Source organism: Camelus dromedarius, chromosome Y (assembly GCF_036321535.1).
Source record: "Camelus dromedarius isolate mCamDro1 chromosome Y, mCamDro1.pat, whole genome shotgun sequence".
NCBI classification, from domain to species: domain Eukaryota; kingdom Metazoa; phylum Chordata; class Mammalia; order Artiodactyla; family Camelidae; genus Camelus; species Camelus dromedarius.
Genome location: NC_087473.1, coordinates 19,856,907 through 19,864,492, shown reverse-complemented (window position 1 = coordinate 19,864,492; position 7,586 = coordinate 19,856,907).

The following is a 7,586-nucleotide window of genomic DNA, read 5'->3' as shown; positions in this document are numbered from 1 at the left end:
GTGCACACAGCTCTGTTCATGCAGCAGCATTTGCAATAAGAAGACAAAAAATCTGGGTGTTTATTCCCAGATTTGTTTGAACGCGGTGGCCAGGGCTACGTCGACGTTGCAAGAGGCAATGTGAGCTTGTCTCTGCTCGTCAGGAAAGACAGTCACAGTGTGTTTGCAGTAAAATTCAGAAGTGACCGCCCTGCACGCGGGCGGGGGTCCACGCGTGTGCGTGTGCGTGGGTGCACACACGTCCTCGTGGGAACACGGATGCTGCGCGTGGCTATCTTCAAACTTCAGGAGGGTCTGTCTCCTTTTTTTATGTTTGTAATTCTGACTCCAAAAAACCCACTTTTACAATGAAAATAAACTGGTACATTTGGGAGGGGGAGAGAAAAACACGTGTTCGAAGGAAGACGTGCGATTTTCTCTTGGTTTGGGGCGTTTTGGGAATATCTCACCTGCTCCGTGCTTCTCCGATTTTTCTGAATGTTCTGGACTCTACGTGAACTTCTCCCGTTCTCGGTGGTTTGGGGCGGATCCTACTGGTGTTAAGTAAATGTCATCCCAAGAGTTGTTCTCCTTGAAGAGATCCTGGACCGCCTGCTGTCCACACTGAGAAATTCTCAGCCAGGGGATGGGAAGTCATTGTCGGAAGCAGGAAAGAGAAAGTGGGGAGGAGGTGGGCCCCCCTGGGCCACGAAGAGCCCTGACTGGTGGGGTCCAGGGAGCGGATGGGGCTCCGGTCCTTCATGCCAGTGTCCTCAGCCACCTCGACTTTGCAGCTGGGAGGCGGGGTCCCAGGAGCCGAGGGCACACCCAAGCCTCAGAGAAGCAGGTGTGTCCATCCCCGTGGAGCTCTGCACTTCCCCACCGTCCAGGGATCCACTCAGATGACAAGGAGGGTGAGCTCAGCCGGAACCCCCCATGCCCTCTTCCTTCTCAGGGCTCAGGGGCCGGGCAGGCCCTAGGGGAGGGGCAGGAGGGCACCCAGTGGACGTCTCCAGTCAGGCCCCCTCCCCAGACCGCCTGCCCTTCCTTCCAGCCCTCCATCTGGCCATCTACACCAGCCGTCTACACTGGTGTCCCCTTGGCACATAGCTGGACTGTGTAGCCTGCTCCCACTGCCCCGAGTGGCCCAGGCTGGGACGCCCAGCCTGATCCCTACCAGGTGGGTGTTGGGACACTGGGACCCGCTCCCAGGAGACACACACACTCAGTGAGTCTTTTGGAAACTCCAGCCACAAAACAGCCACCGAGCTGCATTTATTGGGCAATATTTATTGTCAACCCCACAAACAACTACACAGCCCTAGGATGGAATACTACACAGCCTTGAAAAAGGAAACACTATTTATAAAAAAGCCATGGGAAGGGCAGGTGGTTGTTGGGCGGAGCAGGGGTTCCAGCCCCAATCCCTGGAGATGCCCTTCCTTCAGGCTGGCCCCACGAGCCTCTCAAAGGTGTCCTCTGAGACAACTCAGAAGCTCAGAGAACAGAAGGTTTTTCAGAAACCGTGCCTTCTGTTTCCAGGAGGTTTGCCGGAGGCTCCCCAACTTTGTTGATGGCAGGGAGGGGTAGAAGGTGACTCCAGAGTCATCAGAACACAATACAGATGCTCTGAAGACATCAGATCATCCTGGGGACATTCTCTACATTTTCCAGACAGAGAGAGATGGAGATGGAGTTAATACGTGTATTTACAGAGTCATTATCCCCTGCAGTGAGACCCACAGGACCGGGCATGGAAAACAATATGAGGGAAAAAAATGATTTGCTTATGATTCTGGTCTTTCTTTTTTTCTTTGTTTTTTTTTTCCCCTTCCTTTCTTCCTTCCTCTCTCTCTCTCTTTCTCTCAGCAAAATGTATATAATATGACATTTACCACGGATGGCATTTAGGACGTTCACAGTGTTGTGCAACCATTACCTCTAGTTTTGTGCTAGAACAAAACCAGAGTTCTAGAATGTTTTCACCCCTCCAAAAGGAGACCCGGTCCCCATAAGCAGTCACTCCCCATTCCCCAGACCCCAGCCCCTGGCACCAGGAACCCACTTTCTATGTCTATGGAGTTGCCTGTTCTGGGTGTTTCCTGTAAACGGAATCACACCCTGTGTGTCCTTCTGTGTCTGCTTCTCTCACGGAGCAACCTGTGTTCAAGGTCCATCCACACGGTAGCCTGCGTCAGAGCTCCACTCCTTTTTCCTGGCTGAGTAATATTCCGCTGTGTGCATGGACCTCATTCTGTTTCTCTGTCCATCCATCCTTCGATGGATGTTTGAGCTGTTCACACCATCTCTCTCTCTCGTAGAGATTTAAGGGTGGCCAAAGGGACTGAGCAAAATTCACAATCTGCCTCCCAAGGTGGCCAATGTCAGGCACTCCTATACCTCAGTAGGAATGACAGACACCAGCTCTCCCCGCCCACGTTTCGGTCCTGCACAGAAGGATGCAGGGAGGAAAGAGAGAACACAAGGATGAGCCTGTTTCTCTGCATTTCTCTACGACCACAGACTTAATGTTGCAGCCAAGAGGAGGGAGGTCTCCCAGGCCAGGCTCCCTGGGGCTGTGCCCGGAAGGGGCGAAAAAGAAGCTCCCACAGACACGGCGGGGAGGCGCCCCTGCAGTGACCCAGGACGCGACGCCATCCACGTCAGAACGACGAGGAAACGGGCGTTTCACAAGCCTCGGTGGCTGCTGATAAGGGAGATCTTAGTTTCAAAACGTCTGCGTTCGCGGCTGGGGCAGAGCTAAGCCTCTTTTGAAAGACTTGTGGTGTTTCGAGAAAATTGGAAAAGACAACTTTGTTAAAGGGAAGAAAACACCCGCTGTGGCCGTGGCTGTGGGGCCTGTGACCCCAAGGCGACCCCGTGTCGTGTCGTAACCCCCTCCTCGTCAAGGTGGTGCCACCAATAACTGGGAAGGGCGGATGCGGCCGAGATTCAGGGAAGGCGCCCGGCTCGGCCGGGGAGAGCCTGGGCCCGGGAAGGCGGGCTTCTCTGCAAACAGCAGCTCCGGCTCCTCTGGGTGTGCTTGGCCCCGGGGGGCCTCTGATCGACGTGCGTGGGTCTCAATTACAAATCGGAACCTGGGAACTCAGCCGAAGCCCGTGCCGGCCACCGGCAGGTTCCAGGATGGACGGGTCACCTGTACACCAGGGGGGTGGGGACCCCGAGGGATGGCTGAGCCTCGTTCCCTGGGATGGGGGCGGGGACCCAGGGCAGGACTCTGGCAGCCAGATGGAGGGGGAAGGGGTGAGTGGGGAGTGTCAGGAGGGAAAAAGGAGTACTCGTCTGAGCATTATATGAGAGTCCCAGGCAGCTGAACCAACCACAAAGCACTGGTTTAAAACCACAGGCATCCATCCTCCCCTGTCCTGGAGACCAGACATCGGAGGTCAAGGTGTCCCAGGGCCGCGCTCCCTCCAGAGGCTCCAGGGGAGGGTCCCTCCTGCCTCTTCCAGCTTCTGGGGGCTCCAGGCATCCATCCCTGGGCTGCTGGCCGCCTCCCTCCCGTCTCTGCCTCCGTCTCCACGTGGCGTCTCCTCTGTGTCTGTGTCTCTCCTCCTCTGTCTCTTCTGAGGACACTGTCCTTGGATGCAGGGCCACCTCCTCCAGGAGGACCTCCTCTCATCCTTCACTTCATCACCTGGTCCTGAAGGTACCTTTCTCCCAGGCTCTGGACAAGTTGGGGGAACATTACTGAGCTGACCACCCCCCCTCCCACCCCCCACTCCTCAGCTGGACTTCGCCATCTTGCAATGGATTAAACAGGATGGAGTCAGTGCCCCCACCCCACCCTGCAAATGTGCCCCCTTGTTTACTGTCTCTGCATCTCAGAGGGAAGCAAGTCCCGCCTGCAAGTCCCAGGTACCCCGGCCCTGCCCTCGGGGCTGCAGGCACTGGTGGACACAGGAGCCAGCACCCAGGGGTCCTTTTTTTCCCCCTGATCCAGGGCTGGTAGGAAGGACCCACAGTCGCATCCGTCCCAGAGCCCAAGGCAAAAGCAAGATGTGAAATCCGTGGGCCGAGATGGCCCCTGGGCTCTGAGGTCAGCGGTGACCCAGCTATGCTGACCCCAGGCACCCCTGGGGCCTTCAGGGCCAGCCCCAGGCACACGACTGGCCACGCCCTCAGGGTCAGGTGGGCCTGGTGACCCCGACAGTCGCCCGCGGGGTTCCCCGGAGATAAGGGGCTTCCCTGACCAACTTTCCCAGCAAAGACACTTCCGGCCCTGGTGGCTGGGCGTCCTGCCCACCCGCGTTCCCCCCGGGGGGAGGACAGTCCTGGCTCTGAGATGCCCAGCAGTCTGGCCGCGCTGCGGGTGAGGCGTGCCCCCTGGCTCCTCCGGGAACCGTGGACCTGGGCCACACGGCTGCTGCCTCCAGGCACCAGGCACTTACTGACTCTTCACCAGGTCACTGTCTGGAGGGTGGACATCCTTCCTGCAGCTGTCAATAACTGTCTTCGCTGAGTGGTGTCCTCCGCATTTGTGTCCCTTGGAGCCTCAGAAGGGGACCTTATTTGGAAATAAGTTCTCTGCAGAAGCGAAGGGTCTGACAGGAGGTCCTCCTGGAGGAGGTGGCCCTGCATCCAAGGACAGTGTCCTCAGAAGAGACAGAGGAGGAGAGACACAGACACAGAGGAGAAGCCACGTGGAGACGGAGGCAGAGACGGGAGGGAGGCGGCCAGCAGCCCAGGGATGGACGCCTGGAGCCCCCAGAAGCTGGAAGAGGCAAGAGGGACCCTCCCCTGGAGCCTCAGGAGGGAGCGCGGCCCTGGGACACCTTGACCTCAGACGTCTGGTCTCCAGGACTCGGGGAGGGTGGGTTCCTGTGGTTTGAAGCCCCCAGCCTATGGGGTTTGTTAGGGCCGCCCCAGAAAGCCCGCACAAGGCCTGGGCCCGACCACATATGCTGGCAGCAGAGGTGTAACTTCTCGCTGCTGTCACAGAGCCCGGTGGTCCCCTGCCCAGGAGGACCTCCAAGGTGGCTGGGACACAGGGATGCCAGCTCCGAGTGAGACCGGGGTCTGGCGTAGAGGCAGGAATGCAGTCGTGCCAGCGGGGCGGGGGGTGCTCCGCCGGGCACAGCAGGGAGGACTGCAAGGAGGGGGGCTGCAGGTTAGGATGCCTGCGGTGGTCGCATCCAACACGCCTGGCACCCGGGACCCCCTCACATCCCTGGAAAGGGGACCGGTTTCCACGACTGTGTGATGGGTTCCGTAAAGATTCGTCTGAATCCCAGCCCTCGGCTGCTGTGGGACAGGACTCAGGTTGTTTGACCGCAGGCACCAGCACCGTTAGGTGACGGAACAGCTGTCCCCTGCCCTCTGGGGGGGTGGTGGTGCTGTGCGACAGGTGCGGGGAGCGCCGGGTCCAGGGTCAGTTACTGCGGTTCCCCCCGGCCCAGCTGCACGTGTGCGGGCCTCACCCATTCCCCGTTCCCGTTTCCCCATTTTCTGTTCCTCGTGGCCCCCTCCCCGCATGTACGCGCCCTGCCCTTGGGGGCCCGGGTTCTGGGCGCACTGCGGAAGCCGTCCCACCCCAGCTCCCCAGTTGTCTGCCTGGTTTTCTGAAACCTGGTCCTCTGGTTGTCTGATCATGTTCCAGCACCAAACAGGTGACGGGGAAGCTTGGAGGAAACAGGCGGGGACGGAGCCCGCTTTCCCGGTGACGGGGACGAGTCAGGAGGGAGAGAGTTCTGCCACCCTGTGGAGGGAGGGACCTCAGCATTCACGTGCCCGGGGGCCTCAGTCACCTGTTCTGGGCGATGCCACCATCCTCTGCCCCATCGGGGTCCCTCCACCGTTCAGAGACCCCCAACACAATACCTCGTCTTCCCCCCCGGGGTTCAGGGACGCTGGCGGGGCTGCAGGAGGGGGCAGAGCCTTCGTGAAATAGACCTGTCACCTGCGATCCCCCTTTTGTCTTGCTGTCACCCCACGTCCCGACGCCCGAGGTCTCCTGGTCACCAGGGAAGTGCGCTGCACCCACTGGGGCACTTCAGCTGCCTCTGCCCAGCGGCCGTCAGGGCTCAGCTTCCTTGGGTCTGCTGAGCGGACTGGCACCTGTCCTGTGGCCGGCGGGGCAGGGCAGGGGGGCTACCTGCTGCTTTTCTGTTGTCTCTTCCTTTTTTATTATTATTTTTTGGGCTTTTAGGAGAAAAAAGAAAGAGGAAGGAAGGAAGGAAGGGAGGAAGGGAGGAAGGGAGGGAGGGAGGGAGGAACCAGAAGCCCCCCCACATGGTGCTAATGTTGGGGAACCCCGGCAAGTTCATGTCTATACCCACGGCTCCATCTGACTCACTTCTCCACACCTTCCTAATCAGAGCCCTGAGTTGCAGGAAAGCGGGTACATGTTGTAACAGCGGGGCAACCTCTGGGGTCAGCTTTGCCTTCTTATCTCTCAAAAGGCCCAATTTCTGCAGAAATTGCCTGGGGAAAGCGGTCCGCTTTCTGGGGCCCAACTGGACGGCCGTCTGCAGCCCCACGGGCGAAGTCCATTCCGGACTGACTGTCATCGCTCAGCTCTGTCATCTGTCCCTACGTCCCCGGCTCTGATCTGCCTAGACGCCCCCCACCAGTACCCTGCTTCCGTCCCAGACTAAAAGGGACCAGGAGGACAAAGGTGTCCATTCTTTGTAACAGGTGCATCACCCCTGAGGACGGATGACGGGAGGGGGGTCTGGTCCTTCCTGTGGGGGGAGACGGCTTTATTCTCCCAGTGGGGCTGGTCGGCCACCAAGACACATGGTCCGTGGCAGGTGGGTGACCGTAACAAAGGACCCCAAACTGGACGGCTTAAAACCACAGAAACTTACCCTCCCCGCGTCCTGGAGACCAGACGTCTGAGGTCAAGGTGTCCCAGGGCCGCGCTCCCTCCCGAGGCTCCAGGGGAGGGTCCCTCCTGCCTCTTCCAGCTTCTGGGGGCTCCAGGCGTCCATCTCTGGGCTGGTGGCCGCCTCCCTCCCGTCTCTGCCTCCGTCTCCACGTGGCGTCTCCTCCCTGTGTCCCTGTGTGTCCATGGCCACCTTCTCATAAGGACAGCAGTCCCCTGGGACGTCGGGGCCAGGCTGTTCCAGCAGGGCTCAGTTGTGCCTCAATCCCTTACACCTGCGACAGCCCCGTTAGTGAAGAAATTCGCGTTCAGAGGTTCCAGGTGGACGTTCATTTCGGGGGGCAGTGGGCGTAGACACAAAACATTGCAGGAGAGAAGAGGACGGGGCTACCTATGGGAGAGTGGGCAGTGACACGATGGGAGGGGGGTGGGTGCAGAGGGAGGGCAGAGGGAGCCCTGGAGGGGCCGGGCATGGGAACGTCACAGACGGCCGCTGGGAAGGCTGACGGTTGGACTTGACTGAGTGGGCCCCGGGCAGCCAGCGAATCGGGGACCCGGGGTCACCTGCCGGTCCCCGAGGACACGAGGGGGGTCTTCCCGACCTCGGAAGAAGGCGGCCAGGACCCCGGCCATTCACGCTCACCCCACCCGTACCCCCACCCCACCCATTAACCCACGACACCTTTCCAGGAAATTGCTCAAGCCTGTCTGAAATCCGGGCAGTCATTAAGACCGGGGCAAAGAGGGGCCCGCAAACAGA